Consider the following 15,966-nt stretch of genomic DNA (forward strand, 5'->3'; position numbering starts at 1 on the left):
CATGGAGAAACCCTGTCTCTTACTAAAAATACAAAATTAGCCAGACATGGTGGCGCATGCCTGTAATCCCAGCTACTCAGGAGGCCGAGGCATGATAATCACTTGAACCGGGGAGGCAGAGCTTGCAGTGAGCCGAGATTGCACCATTGCATTCCAGCCTGGGCAACAAGAGCGAAACTCCATCTCAAAAAAAAAAAAAAAAAAAGAGAGTGAGTAAAAATGCAAACCTTAGGCTAGGAGACGATATATACAATACACAAAGCTGACAAGGGACTCATTCAGATTATACAAAGAACTCTTAAGGATTAACAATGAAAGACAAGTTTCCCAACAGCTAGGCTAAGAACTTGAACTGGCACTTCCCAAAGGAAGATATCCAAATGGACAATGCACATTAAAACAAAGGTATTCAAGTTCCTTAGTCATCAGTTAGGAAAACCACAATGCAATACCACTACATATCCACCATATTGGCAAACATTTTACAGTCTGACAATGCCATGTGTTAACAAGAAGATGGATCAACTGGAACTTGCATAAACTGTTGATGGGAACTTTTAACTGGTTCAGCCATTTTGGAAAACTGACAGTATCTGCTTGAGGAGATTCACATACTCTTACTCACCAATTCCTCTCCTTGGAATAACCCAATAGAAATGCATACATGTAAACACAAAATGACAAGTGCAAGAATGCTCTCTTCCTGATTATTCATGAGAATAACGTATTGTCTGTATATATGATAAACTTCAATAAAAAGACTAGGAAGAAATACAGCATATTACAAGGCAAATACAAACAAAAAAATAAGCAGAGGCCATGATCTTGAGCATGCTAAAGCCTGCAATTCATAATAAACATACAACAATCATTAATATCTGTATATCAAAGCAACAACAACTTTCATAAAGCAAAAGTTACAGGTTATATAAAATAAAATTTTGGCTGTGCGCGGTGGCTAACGCCTGTAATCCCAGCACTTTGGGAGGCCAAGGTGGGCAGATCACAAGGTCAGGAGTTCAAGACCAGCCTGGCCAATGTGGTGAAACCACGTGTCTACTAAAAATACAAAAAAAATTAGCCGGGCATGGTGGCGCATGCCTGTAGTCCCAGCTACTCAGGAGCCTGAGGCAGGAGAATTGCTTGAACCAGAGGTTGCGGTGAGCCGAGATCCCACCACTGCACTCCAGCCTGGGCGACAGAGGGAGACCCCGTCTCAAAAAAAAAAAATAAATAAATAAATAAATAAAATTTCATTAATACACCTCTCTCAATCCAAGACAAATCAAGTGCAAGGCAAAAAGTTAGACTGACCAGATGTTAGATCACAAATAAAAGTTCACTAAGTTCCAAAGTTTAAAAATAACACAATATAGCAAAACTGTAAATTATATTATTGGTGAAGTGGGGACCTATGTACTTTACTGGAAGTCTTCAACATAATCAACAGAGGTTGAGGTCCCCTTATGTCACAGGGATCAAGACTCCTCCACAACACTGAGGCCAAGACGCTATACCACTGTATTAGTTTTCTACTGCCATGAGGTAGTGGCTTAAAATAATACAAATCTATTATCATATAGTTCAGTAGAAGTCTGAGTTGGGTCTTACTAGGCTAAAATCAAGGTGTGGGTAGGGCTGTGTTCCTTTCTGGAAGCTCTAGGGGAGAATTCGTTTTCTTATGTTTTCCAGCTTCTAGAGGCCACCAACATTCCTTGGCTTAAGGCCCACTTCCTCTATCTAGTCAGCAATGTGGCATCTCTCTGACCATTCTTCTGCCGTCACATCTCCCTCTGACTTTAAACTCAGCCAGGAAAGCTTCACTGACTTTAAGGACCCATGTCATTATATTGGTCCAACAAGATAATCGCCTCCATTTCAAGGTTCTTTATCCCCTTTGCAAAGTCCTTTTTGCCATATAAGGTAGCATCGTCCTAGTTTCCAGGGATTAGGAAGTAAACATTGGTTGCAGGGCCATCATTCTGCCTACCTTGACCCCCCTTCTATCTTAAGCTTCCTTCTTTCTGAGAGATACTCAGTGAAGGAAATAATGTATACAGTGGTCCATTTCCAAGACAAAATGCCTTGAATTGGCTTAGGTAAGCAAACTACAGAAGAAACAGGATATACTAGGCCCCTGCTTGGATAGATGATGCCTGCTTGTCAGCCTCCCGCTTTCTCCCTTTCCCCCACTTAGTTGCCTTCACCCAAACCAAAGAAGTTTAGTCTAAGATGAAAGTTTGCTAGCCTGCAAAATAGCTCATTTTGTCTGCTTTTATCAGCCTGCCCAGCTACTTAGGTCATAAGTCAACTATTGAAGAGCCCTTGAGCTAACTAGGATTGCAGTGCATTGTGGGCTGCAACCAAATGCAGCAAGACAAGCCTAAAACACACACACACACACACACACACACACACACACACACACACACACCCACCCCGGCTGGGCGCGGTGGCTCACGCCTGTAATCCCAGCACTTTGGAAGGCCGAGGCGGGCGGATCACGAAGTCAAGAGATTGAGACCATCCTGGCCGACACGGTGAAACCCCATCTCTACTAAAAATAGAAAACTTAGCCGGGCGTGGTGGCACGCACCTGTAGTCCCAGCTACTCGGGAGGCTGAGGCAGGAGAATCACTTGAACCTGGGAGGCGGAGGTTGCAGTGAGCCGTGATTGCACCACTGCACTCCAGCCTGGTAACAGAACGAGACTCCGTCTCACAAAAATCAAAAAACAAAACAAAACACCTGAAGCCCCTACCCAACAATCAATAGGCAACATCCGGGAAGATTGTGACCCCATAGTTCTCAGCCTATGAGGAACCAGGGGAGGAACCTGTACACTAGGGGATAAATTGCTTGTTGAAACTGTTGGGTGTGCCTATCAGACACGATCTTGCAAGACAATCATTAAAAGTCTCACTTTCGCTGTTCTCCGGGTCTCTGAGTCCATTCTTTGGGACGGGTAAGTTTGTTTCTCACACTCAAGAAATCATCTTTCACTATCCCACGCCATCTCTCCAAAACTGATTTGAATCCAACCAGAATAAATGTCAATCCAACCTTGTATTTATATTTATCTACTATAAGAAGTCCCAGAATTTCTAGTCAACTGTCTTTTCGGACATTGTATACCATCAAGTCTCATTTGTTCCCTTTTCTCATTCTTCCCAACTTTCAACACTTTTCCTGTATGCCTTCATAATGGAATTCATAATTCATTAACAACCAACTCCTCTTTTATCTTCAACCACTTCCTTGAACACGCCCTAACATTCTGAGTCTAACAGAAACTAGGCTGTATCTGGAGGACTCTGCAGCCCTCTCAACATTTCCCCAGCTACAGCCTCTTACCAGTGGGTCTGAAAATGGAACAGATAGCCGGCCTCCTTTTGTTGTTCACTACCTTCAGACCTTTCTTCCTCCCTCCTCCACAAACTCTAGTTTTGAATTTCTTGCCATGCGATTGTATATAACTCACCACATCTCACTTTTGTTGACCTCTACCAAACACAGGGTATTTTCCCCCTATATCTGAAATCTTCAGCTCATGGTTTACTCTCTGCAGCGCGATTACCCTTTTCTATTTTTTTTAATTCTTGCATTTTTAACTACACCCACACAGATGAGCCTTGTTTACTTACCCTTGCCTGGACTTTTCCCCCGTCTCATGGCTCATTTCCAACAACATGTTGATGGGTGGTTGTTCCCCAGCCCTCTACCCCAACCTGCTGCTCCATTTCTCTGCTCTAATTTACAGAGAAGCTCTTGAACTATGTTGTCTACACTGTGTCCCATTCTTCTCCCCTCCTTCTAGGTTGCCCCCACTGCAATCCAGCTACGGGCCAGCACAAAAACTGCTCCCCACACATTCACGAAGGACTATGCCTGTCACTCAACGCAAGGCTCAATTCTTTGTTTTTGGCCCCATAGCGGCTATCACCACCTTTACGAACGTGGTCACGCACAACGCGACGCAGTCATAATCACGTACATACAGTTACATTAAAATAGTCCATTAGGGTCACACACAGCGCCTGTCAACGTCGTGTGCGCGTACGCACACACACACACACACACACACACACACACACACACACACAGCTCCCGTCGCGGCCCCAGCTCCTGCATCAATTTCACTCTCGCATCCACTGCTCCCATCGCGATCGCTCGCCCCCACGCTCCCTCGCCGGCAAAGCCACCAACTCCAAAGACATTAGCACCTCACTCCCCTCAGCCCCGGCCTCGGGCCCTCCGGAGTCATTCGGCTTCTGTGTCTCGGAATCACTCACCCGGCCCTGCGGTCCCTTGATGGTGGAAGGTTCCGTGATCTCCGTATTAACCCTAAAGGGACAGAGTGCTGATAGGAAGTTGCCCGGGTAACGGTGCACTCTGGGAAATGTAGTCCGGAGCCTGGGCCGTCTTTAACTGCCCCGGACACCGCGGTCACCATTAACGGACCCTGCATTTGAGCCCCATCCCCTCGCTGGGCAAAGACCATCGCCCACACACCGCTCACATCTGCTGCCGAGAGCTTCCAGAATTCCAGGCCGCGTTTAGGAAGCTTCAGCGGAGGCATGCAGGCTGCCCTACCTCTGCAAAAGGCTCCCAGCCCTGGGAACAGGACAGTAAGCCCAGGCCATCTTAGGCTGGAAGTAACCTTGGCCCCGACGGCCCCTGGGAAATGTAGTCCAGAGCCTGGAACACTGCAGAAATGCCCCGGGGGGATGGTGCGATGGTTTTCAGTAGGAGCTCGCTGCGTGGGCCTCTGACCTATGTGGCATGGCGTGAAAGTCCTACAAGACTGTGCCAAGCGAGTGGCGAGTCTGTCCCGTCTCTGCCCGAGCCTCGGCCCGGCTGGGTGGACACCTCTTGTCCCACAAGTACCAGCCTGGGATAGAACGAAGGGGAAACGATCCATGGGACACAGCTACATGCCCAGCCCTATAGGGGTACCCTGTCTGGGAATCCATGAGAACTCTTCCTAATACCTTATTCCCATCCTCCAATCGCCCTTAAAGTGTTTGGTTTCAATTAATGTTTATAGTAACATTAGTACTGTTTTGTAAATTCCATTCATGCCATTCTTTGTGCTGAAGTACACACTTGCCAGTTTTCATTTGCTTCTCCTTTAGATGTACATCATTTCAATCTACATCTAAACTTTCTGACAGAGGAGTAATTTTTTTTCAGTACTTTCAAACTTATCAGGTAATTAAAATAGTTTTTTTCTTTTTTTATTGTGAAACAGAAAATACTTGAAGTGCATAAAATGTGTAAGTTCAGTATAACTCCACACAAGTGTTGGTATCTCAAGAACAAATGCCCATTCTATGTGATCATTTCTCTTTTTGTTTGTTTGTTTTTTGTTTTTTTGAGACAGGGTCTGGCTTTGTCACCCAGGCTGGAGTACAGTGGCACGATCTTGGCTAACTGCAACCTCTGCCTCCCTGGCTCAAGTGATCCTCCCACCTCAGCCTCCAGAATCGCTGGGACTGCAGGTGTGTGCCATCACACTCAGCTAATTTTTATAGAGACAGGGTCTCGCCATGTTGGCCAGGCTGGTCTTGAACTCCTGGGCTCAAGTGATCCTCCCAAGTAGGCCTCACAAAGTACTGGGATTACAGGCATGAGTCACTGCACACAACCTGTGTGATCATTTCTGATACCCAGCTCCAGCTCCAGCTCCAGCTGACCTTTAGGGTATTAATAATATCTTGGCTCTTTAATAGTTTTAATCTCTCAGCTGGACGCGGTGGCTCACGCCTGTAATCCCAGCACTTTGGGAGGCTGAGGAGGGTGGATCACCTGAGGTCAGGAGTTCGAGACCAGCTTGGCTAACATGGTAAAACCCTGTCTCTACTAATAATACAAAAATTAGCTAGGTATGGTGGTGCATGCCTGTAATCCCAGCTACTCTGGAGGCTGAGGCAGGAGAATTGCTTGAACCCAGGAGTCGGAGGTCGCAGTGAACCGAGATCACACCACTGCACTCCAGTCTGGGCGACAAGAGTGAAACTCCATCTCAAAAAAAGAAAAAAAAGTTTTAATCTTGTTGTGAAATGTATATAAATGCAATCAAATTGTACAAATTTTCTGTCTTGATTAGTTGTTAAACTCCTAACTGGATTAACCGAAAACCCCATAGTAAAGGCCTTACAGAAGGAAAGGTATGCCCATCCAGCCATCAATGTCATTTTCCTGGTACTACTGGCAGGGGACCCCAAGACCAACCACTACACGCCCAAGCTCTGATGATTCACTGGGAGGCTCACAGTGAAGTGATACAAAAGAAAATCAGTAAAGAAAAAAGCGCATGGGGCAAAGTCCAGGGGAAACCAGGTGCACACTGCGAAGGGTTCTTTCCCAGTAGATTTATATGGGATTTATTTGTTCCCCAGCAGTGAGTTGTGACAATACATGTGAGATGTTACCAACCAGGGAAGTTTATTACAGACTCGGTGCCCTATGTTTTTACTGGGGGCTGGTCACATAGGCAGTCTGTGCCTAACACATACCAGAATTTCAAATTCCCAGAAGGAAAGCGAGTGTTTAACATAAACCATACTGTTTGTACAAAAAGTTTAGGCATAGTAAGCCACTTATTAGGAAGGTGGGAACCAATCTGAAATTCAAGTTCTAGATGCAAGCCAAAGACTAACCTCGCATATCAGGCCTTTCTAAGGATAAGTAGTCTCAGGCCTGCTATGTTAACTAATTTCTGCTCACTACTGTCCTAAAGATGTATGGTTTTCAGCAACATCAAATTACAAGACACATGAAAAGGCAAGAAAAATCATGACACTCAAGACATAAAAGCAAAAAGCAACAACAAACAAATAGAGGTAGACTCAGGTAGGATCTCCCCAGGAGCTTGAGGCTGCAGTGAACTGTGATTGCACCACTGCACTCTAGCCTGGGCAACAAAGCAAGATTAAAAGAAAATTACCTCAAAATTACCTCAAAAATTAAAAGAAAAAGATATGATGTAGATGTTGGAACTATCTAAAAAGGAATTTAAAATAACTATTATTAATATTTTCAAAGCTTTACCATAATGTTTTTCAACCAGAGGTGATTTTGTTCTCCAGGAGATATACAGCACAGTATGAAGTTCTTGGTAGTCACAACTGGAGAGGTACAATTTGCATTTAGAGGACAGAGGTCAGGGATGCTGCTGAATACACTACAAGCACAGGATAGCTTGCCACAACAAAGAATTATCCAGCCCCAAATAATGGTCCAAGGTTGAGATGCCCCAAGTAATCAAGACAGTGTGTTTTTGGTGAAGGACAGAAAAATAGATTAATGGAAGGAACAGGCTGGGCACGGTGGGTCATGCCTGTAATCCCAGCACTGTGGGAGGCCAAGGCAGGTGGATCGCATGAGGTCAGGAGTTTGAGACCAGCCTGGCCAATGTGGTGAAACCCCATCTCTACTAAAAATACAAAAATTAGCTGGGTATGGTGGCTCGTGCCTGTAATCCCAGCTACTCAGGAGGCTGAGACAGGAGAACCTCTTCAACCTGGGAAATGGAGGTTGCAGTGAGCTGAGATGACACCACTGCACTCCAGCCTGGGCAACAGAGCAAGACTCCATCTCAAAAAATATATATATATATTTTTAGGCCAAGGCAGGCGGATCACCTAAGGTCAGGAGTTCAAGACCAGCCTGTCCAACATGGCGAAATCCCATCTCTACTAAAAAATACAAAAATTAGCTGGATGTGGTAAGGCAGGGAGAATTGCTTGAACCCGGGAAGTGGAAGTTGCAGTGAGCCGAGATCACACCACTGCACTCCAGCCTGGAGGACATAGCAAGACTCCATCTCGGGGTGGGGGGTGGGGGGAGGGGAGAAGTTATTATTTTTTTTTTTTGTAGAGACAAGGTTTCACTATGTTGCCCTGGCTGGTCTCAAACTCCTGGCCTGAAGCGCCCCTCCTGCCTCTGCCTCCCAAAGTGCTTGGATTACAGGCATGAACCACCACTCCTAGCCTATCAAACTTTTTTAGGAACACATAAAAGAAAGTGTACATGACCTGCAGTTAGATGAAGGGTTCTTAGACATGACAACAAAAGCACAATCCATAAAAGAACAACTTGATATACTGGACTTCATAGAAAATGTAAACGTCTGCTATTGAAGTAACACCGTTAAGGAGAAAGACATGGGATAGATTGGGAGAAAATATTTGTAAATCATATATCAGGCAGAGGACTTGTATCCAGAATATATAGAGAACCTTCAAAACTCAACAAGTAAACAAATAACCTCAAGCTTAAAATGTGCAAAGGGCATAAACGGAAATAAAAAGACAGATACCAGGAAAAAATATTATAAAATGTGCCTATATGAGATTTATAAATCACTAATTTCCACCATATATAAAGTGCTCATACATTTCAATAAAAATGAATAATATTTCTAGAATTTAAAAAATTAGTATTATAGTAAGACAGACAAAGGAAACATAGTTCATGGAAATAATAAGTTTTAAATATTTAAAAAGGTATTCACCTTCATATCCAATGAAACAAAGTTAATAATATAGTCAGAATGAAACTATAAAAGTCACTTTAGGGATACAATGGAGTGGCTTGCAGCAAGCCAGTATTCCTGCAGAAAACTAAAAAATCAGATATAATACACACACAAAAAAACCACAAAGCTTTTTAACTTTTTTTTCCTGTATGAAAAAGACATGAGGGGCTGGGCGCGGTGGCTCATGCCTGTAATCCCAGCACTTTGGGAGGCTGAGGCAGGTGAATCACAAGGTCAGGAGTTCGAGAGCAGCCTGGCCAACATGGTGACACCCTGTCTCTACTAAAAATACAAAAAATTAGCTGGGCGTAGTGGCGGGTGCCTGTAATCCCAGCTACTCAGGAGGCTGAGGCAGGAGAATCGCTTGAACCCAGGAGGTGGAGGTTGCAGTGAGCCAAGATTGCACCACCACACTCCAGCCCTGGCGACAGTGAGACTCCATCTCAAAAAAAAAAAAAAAAAAAAAAAAAAAGGAGTGTTTGGGACAACCAGGAATAGCGTAGTCAAGACTCTAGATTGTAGGTAATCACAGACATTGCACAGCCACATTTTTCCTGGATTATTTGCCAATTCTTGGCAAAGGGCAGAAGGATCCAGACTGCTAGGACTTTAGTTTTCTGGGCCTAAAAACACAACATTGGAGACTTTATGGGCCAAGATCCCTGTGAGAAAAGAGGGACACAGACTTGAACTCTACATAAGGCTGGTTTTCTTCTCAAGACAGTTACCCATTTCTGAAACTGGTTGGGTCAGGAGGCTCAGGAACTTAGGCGGAAAGCTTCCAAAAAGCAGCAGAGTTTTTGGTAGTCTTGCTGGATTAAGAAGACAAAGATTTTGAGTTCAGGCCCTGGCAGGGGAAGGTGCCTTGGTGAACACACCAGATCCTCCTGAAACCCTGATGGGCTACGCCCTAGGAGCAGGCAAACCAGAAGCACAATGAACCTCAACCGTAATGGAGCCCTGACTCAACTCAATCACTGATTAAATGAAGGTCATCAGCCCCTACTTGATTTGCCCAGTAAAGGAAAGGATGAATTCTCTAAAGGAAGATATTATCTGCAGCCTCTACTATTTTTATACACCAGTCCAGAATTTAATTTTAAAAAGTATTGAGCATGCCGAGACAGGATTGTATGACAGAAAACTCTGAAAAAACAAACAGGTCGGCCAGGCACAGTGGCTCACACCTGTAATCCCAGCACTTTGGGAGGCCAAGGCGGGTGCATCACCTGAGGTTGGGAGTTCGAGACCAGCCTGACAAATATGGAGAAACCCCGTCTCTACTAAAAATACAAAATTAGCTGGGCGTGGTGGCACACGCCCGTAATCCCAGCTGCTCGGGAGGCTGAGGCAGGAGAGTTGCTTGAACCCAGAGGTGGAGGGTGCAGTGAGCCGAGATTGCACCATTGCACTCCAGCCTTGGCAACAAGAGCGAAACTACATCTCAAAAAAAAAAAAATTAAAAAAAAAAAAAGGCCGGGCAGGGTGACTGATGCCTGTAATCCCAGCACTTTGGGAATGCCTGGGTGGATTGCTTGAGCCCAGGAGTTTGAGATCAGCCTGGGCAATATGGCAAAACCTCACCTCTATAAAAAAATTAGATGGGTGTGGTGATACATACCTGTGGTCCCAGCTACTTGGGAAGCTGAGGTGGGAGGATCGTTTGAGCTCAGGAGATTGAGGCTGCAGTGAGCTGAAAACACAACACTGTGCTCCAGCCTGAGCAATAAAGCAAGACCCTGTCTCAAAAACAAAACAAAACAAAAAACGAAAAAAAAAAACAAAAAGCCCCCAAACTCCAAACAACAAACAAGCAAACAATAGAAATAGACCAAAATGTGATCCTGACATTAGAGTAAGTAGGCAAGGACTTTTTAAAAAGATGAAAAGATGAAAAATTACACCAAAGAACTAGTGTACACATTGGTATGTCTAATTGAAGTCCCAAAAGAAAAGTAGAGACAGCATGGAGAAGAACCCTATTTGAAGAGATAATGGCAAGGAATTTCCCAAAACCGATTAAACACAGCAACCATAGATTCAAGAAGTTCACCAAAACTCTGAGAAAAAAAAATATATAACCTAGAATTCTATAGTCAGTAAAAATCTCCTTCAAAAAAGAAAGGATAAAAAGACATTTCAGACAGACCATGAGAATCCATTGCCATCAGAACACCACTAAAAGAAATACTAAATGGAGTTTTTCGAGAAGAACAAGATCTCAGATGAAACAGAAAGAAATTTAGGCCAGGCACAGTGGCTAATACTAGTAATCCCAGCAATTTGGGAGGCCAAGGTGGAGGTTCATTTGCATCTAGGAGTTCAAGACCAGCCTGAGCAATATAGCAAGACTTTGCCTCTACAAAAAATCAAAAATTAGCTGGGCGTGGTGGCGCACACCTGCGGTCCCAGCTACTCAGGAGGCTGAGGTAGGAGGATCACTTGAGCCTGGGAGGTCGAGGCTGCAGTGAGCCATGATCATGCCACTGCACTCAACCTGGGTGACAGAGTCCCTGTTTCCAAAAAAAAAAAAAAAAAATTAGTAGGGAAAGAATAGCAATAGAAAGAGTAAGTATGTGAATATAAATGAATATTGACTGCACAAAGTAATATATTGTCCTCTGGGGTTTTGAATGTATGCAGAATTAAATAACAAAAATAAAGCAAAAATGAGGATGGAGGTAAATGGAGTTAAAGTGTCCCAAGGTCCTCTAGCAGTATTGGGGAAATGGTAAAGTCAATAATTTGTCCTAGACTAAAAGAAAGAGGAATGCTATAATCTTTCAGGTAATCACTAAAAGATTTTTAAAAACATGTACAACAAATTGACAGAAAAAATGGATCCACCTTTGGCTTTGCAGAAAATGACAGTGCAATATGACAGCATAAAGATTTATAAAGAACCTAGATTCTTTTTTTTTTTTTTGAGGGGGGTGGTGGGAGACGGAGTTTCACTCTTGTTGCCCAGGCTGGAGTGCAATGGCATGATCTCGGCTCACTGCAACCTCTGCCTCCCGGGTTCAAGCGATTCTCCTGCCTCAGCCTACCCAGTAGCTGGGATTACAGGAATGCACCACCATACTTGGCTAATTTTTGTATTTTTATTAGAGACGGCGTTTCACCATGTTGGCCAGGATGGTCTCGAACTCCTGACCTCAGGTGATACGCCCATCTCGGCCTCCCAAAGTGCTTGGATTACAGGCATGAGCCACCACACCTAGCCCCAATCTTATCTTTATCTGGAATATGATATATTTCATTTACACATTCATTGTCCACTTCCCCAACTAGAATGGTATACTCTGTGAGGACAGGAAATCTTGGCTGTTCTGTTCACTGATATTTTCCTAGTGCCTAGAATAGCACCTGGCACAGATAAGGAGCTCAATGAGGCCAGGCGCAGTGGCTCACGCCTGTAGTCCCAGCACTTTGGGAGGACGACGCGGGCAGATCACGAGATCACGAGGTCAGGAGATCGAGACCATCCTGGCTAACACAGTGAAACCCTGTCTCTACTAAAAATACAAAAATTAGCCGGGCGTGGTGGCAGGCGCCTGCAGTCCCAGCTACTCGGGAGGCTGAGGCAGAAGAATTCTTGAACCTGGGAAGCGGAGGTTGCAGTGAGCCGAGACAGTGCCACTGCACTCCAGCCTGGGCGACAGAGCGAGACTCCGTCTCAAAAAAAAAAAGAGCTCAATGAATATCTGCTGAATGAAGAAATACAATGGTTGACAGGAACAGGAAATAGGAACTTTCATACATTTTTGGTTGGAATAAAAATTAGTTCACCATTTGTGGACGGTAAATACTTACATAGCCTCTGTGTTCTAACTGCATTTCCTTAGATTCTCTATTACTCTATTTGGCACTCGTTCATCAAGAGGCCAATTATATTAACTATATTTTCTTATTTTCTGTATTCTTGATGCTCTGGCATTTGGGGACCTTACCAAAAACAGGGAGAGGCTGCTCCTCTCAGGGCTAATTCCTAAAGATAATCACAGTTTTCCAATGAGCACAGCTTACATATGCAAACCAACCAATCCTGAGTCTATACCTCTCTGATATTGTGATGTAATAAGAAATATGTATTTTGGTCTTTATCCATGTCCATGGTTCTTGGTTCATGGGTCCTAAAACCCTTGTAGTTTCCTAAACAGAGTATTTTCTGTTAAAACACTTGTTCTTAGCCGAGTGCGGTGGCTCACACCTGTAATCCCAGCACTTTGAGAGGCCAAGGCGGGCAGATCATGAGGTTAGGAGTTCAAGACCAGCCTGGCCAACATGGTGAAACCCTGTCTTTACTAAAAATACAAAAATTAGCCGGGTGTGGTGGCGCACATCTGTAATCCCAGCTACTCGGGAGGCTGAGGCAGAATTGCTTGAACCCGGGAGGCAGTGGTTGCAGTGAGCCGAGATTGCGCCACTGCACTCCAGCCTGGGCAATACAGTAAGACTTTGTCTTGGGAAAAAAACAAAACAAAAAACAAAACAAAAACACTTGTTCTTTTGTCCTTGGTTATGTTCTGAATGTGTCCCCCAAAATTTATATAGTGAAACTTAATCGCCAATGTGTTAGCTTAAGAAGTGGAGCCCTTCACGCCTGTAATCCCAGCACTTTGGGAGGCCGAGGCGGGCGGATCACCTGAGGTCAGGAGTTCGAGACAAGCCTGGCCACCATGGTGAAACCCCGTCTCTACTAAAAATACAAAAATTAGCCGGGATTGGTGGCGTGTGCCTGTAATCCCAGCTACTTGGGAGACTGAGACAGGAGAATCACTTGAACTGGGGAGGTGGAGGTTGCAGTGAGCCAAGATCACGTCATTACACTCCAGCCTGGGCGACAAAGAGAGACTCTGTCTCAAAAAAAAAAAAAAAGAAGTGGAGCCCTTAGGAGGTGATTAAATTATGAGGGAAGAGCCTACATAGATGGAATTAGTGCTTTCAAAAAAAGGATTGAGGGAATGGGTCCAGCCCTTCAGTACCTTCTGACATGTGGGGACACAGCATTCCTGCCCTGTGGAGGATGCAGCAGCAAGGTCCCATCTTGGAATCAGAGAGCAGACCTACCAGACACCAATCCTGCTGGCATCTCGATCTTGAACTTCCCAGCCTCCAGAACTATGGGAAATAATTTTTTATTATTTACAAATTACTTTTCAGGTATTTTGCTTCTCAGGTATTTTGCTGTGGAAGTACTAAGGGGCTAAGACACTTCAGTTCCTGAAATAGCACCAGAGTAATAAATGTGAAAGATGTCTTTACTGTTCATTAACCAACCCCTTTCAACCACAAGTGAGTTAATGAGGTGAAGTTAGTAAAGCCCCTACATAACCACAGGATAGGGCAACCAAACATGTGATTAGAAGGTTGGAAAGTTCTGCCCTACCCCATGACTTCTGGGAAAAGGAAAAGGGCTGAAGTTTGAACTCATCACCAATCGCTGCTGATTTAATTAATCATGCCTGCATAATGAAGCCTTCATAGAAACACAAAGGGCTGAGTTCAAACAGCTTATTTCCCGGACTACCCCACAGGCATTTTCTTTTTTCTGTTTTTTAGGAGACATTGGTGGGGTAAACATACAAAAATGTGATTGCCTCACTCAACCAAGAGCCTTAGCCATAATTAAAAGATGTTCAGATGGAGCTGTACAGGAATGTGATGCTGGAGAACTAGAGCAACAGAGCCACATTAGGTATAGATCGCTTGCCTGTATAGTCCAAATTTTGTTTTTTGTTTTTTGGGTCTTTTTGTTTGTTTGTCTGTTGTGTTTTGTTTTGTTTTAAGGAGCGGAGAGTTTAATAGGCAAGAAGGAAGGGAGAAGACGGAAGAAGTTCCCCCATACAGAGATGGGGGTTGGGGGGGTGGTGGCTCCAAAGCCGAAAGAGGAGGTCCCCTTGTTTTTTGGGGGTTTTTTTGAGATGGAGTCTCGCTCTGTCATCCAGGCTGGAGTGCAGTGGTGCGATCTCAGTTCACTGCAACCTCTGTCTGCCGGGTTCAAGCCATTCTCCTGCATCAGCCTCCAAAGTAGCTGGGATTACAGGTGCACACCACCACACCCAGCTAATTTTGTATTTTTAGTAGAGACGGGGTTTCACCATATTGGCCAGGCTGGTCTCAAACTCTTGGGCTCAAGTGATCCACCCACTTCAGTCTCCCAAAGTGCTGGGATTACAGGCGTGAGCCACTGCACTCATGCTTGGTTTTTTTGTTTTGTTTTGTTTGTAGAGAGTATGCTGTTCAGGCTGGTCTCAAACTCCTGAGCTCAAGTGATCCTCCTGCCTCAGCCTTCCAAAGTGCTGAGATCACAGGCATGAACCACCATGCCCGGCCCTTCCTGCCATTGTTAAAAGCTTCAGGATTATATTTTACATCAGCCATTTCCTGTTGTCATACACTTTCTGCCATCACATTTCGGCAACCTCTACCACTTCCCAAAGTTTCTAGCTTAAAAAATTATTGATTTCCTCCTAGCTCCCCTTTCTGTCAGTTTTTTAATTTTATATTTGTTTTCAAATGAGTCCTCACATTGATTTTAAAAATTTAACAAGAGTATAGTGAAATGGAAGTTCCCCTTTCACTATTTATCTTCCCCATATGCATCTATTATGACGGGTTTCTTTTTTAAACTACTTGGAGTACTCATAACTGATTTTGTACTCTAGTTCAGAAGAAATGTCTGAATGTTAAATGTTTACATAAAAAATGCTATTTTATTATATCAGTAATGGAGCTTCCCCCCTTTAAAACTGCTGCTCCAGGAAGATACAACCTTGTTATCACAATTTAAAGAGAAAATGAGACTTGGAGGTTCAGATTCCTCCACAGTCATAGTATCAGCTACCCACGCAGTGACCCACATTCAGGTGATTACACACACTCATACACAGATCCATACACGATCTTGCCCCCCCACCTCCACACACTCAATATGACCTCCCCACGCCCAAAGCTGCACACATCTTGACCTCACCTCTCTCACACACACACCAATCTGACCCGCACGCGGTTTCTTTCACTCAACTACCCAGACACCCCTCATCCCACCAGCACAAGCAGGCCCACCGCGGTCTCACACACACTCGAGCCTTCCTTTGCCCAGTCTCACATGCATGACTGGGATCGCGGATTTGTCCCCTTCCGACTCCCCATGCTGGTTCGGTCCCAGACGCTCAGGTGCCACATTGGGGTGCGCTCTCCCGGCTCCTCCACACGCTACGCAGCTGCCCGCCTCAAGAGCGTCTGCGTGCTTCCAGCGTTAAGTGGAATTCCAAGCAGCCTCCGGGGCACAGTTAGTCTGGTCACTGCGGCCAGACTGCCGCCTCAGGACCCAGAGAACGCAGCCCACTTTAGTTGGTCCCATCTATACCCGGCGAGGCTTGGACTACGTTTCCCAGGAGACCCTGCGGTCCAGTATGTCT

At 44.6% G+C, this 15,966-nt stretch overlaps 2 protein-coding genes across 13 annotated transcripts in view; one reads left to right on the top strand and one right to left on the bottom strand.

The window, feature by feature from the left end:
• Positions 1–15,966, top strand: part of ZNF345 (zinc finger protein 345) — a 104,940-nt gene that overhangs the window by 36,313 nt on the left and 52,661 nt on the right. The gene's annotated exons all lie outside the window — the stretch shown is intronic.
• The window catches only part of ZNF790 (zinc finger protein 790), a 53,311-nt gene that overhangs the window by 36,100 nt on the left and 1,245 nt on the right, over positions 1–15,966 (bottom strand). For 4 of the 12 annotated variants that reach the window (XR_008622012.2, XM_063600213.1, XM_055103090.2 and 1 more), the window contains exon 1: positions 4,293–15,660. The exons of 3 other annotated variants lie outside the window; for them this stretch is intronic. The gene's annotated coding sequence lies outside the window, so the exon portion shown is untranslated. 5 more of the 12 variants (XR_008622014.2, XM_055103091.2, XM_003808748.6 and 2 more) reach the window with 5 other exon arrangements.

The sequence above is a fragment of the Pan paniscus genome, chromosome 20, assembly GCF_029289425.2.
Source record: "Pan paniscus chromosome 20, NHGRI_mPanPan1-v2.0_pri, whole genome shotgun sequence".
Classification (NCBI taxonomy): Eukaryota; Metazoa; Chordata; class Mammalia; order Primates; family Hominidae; genus Pan; species Pan paniscus.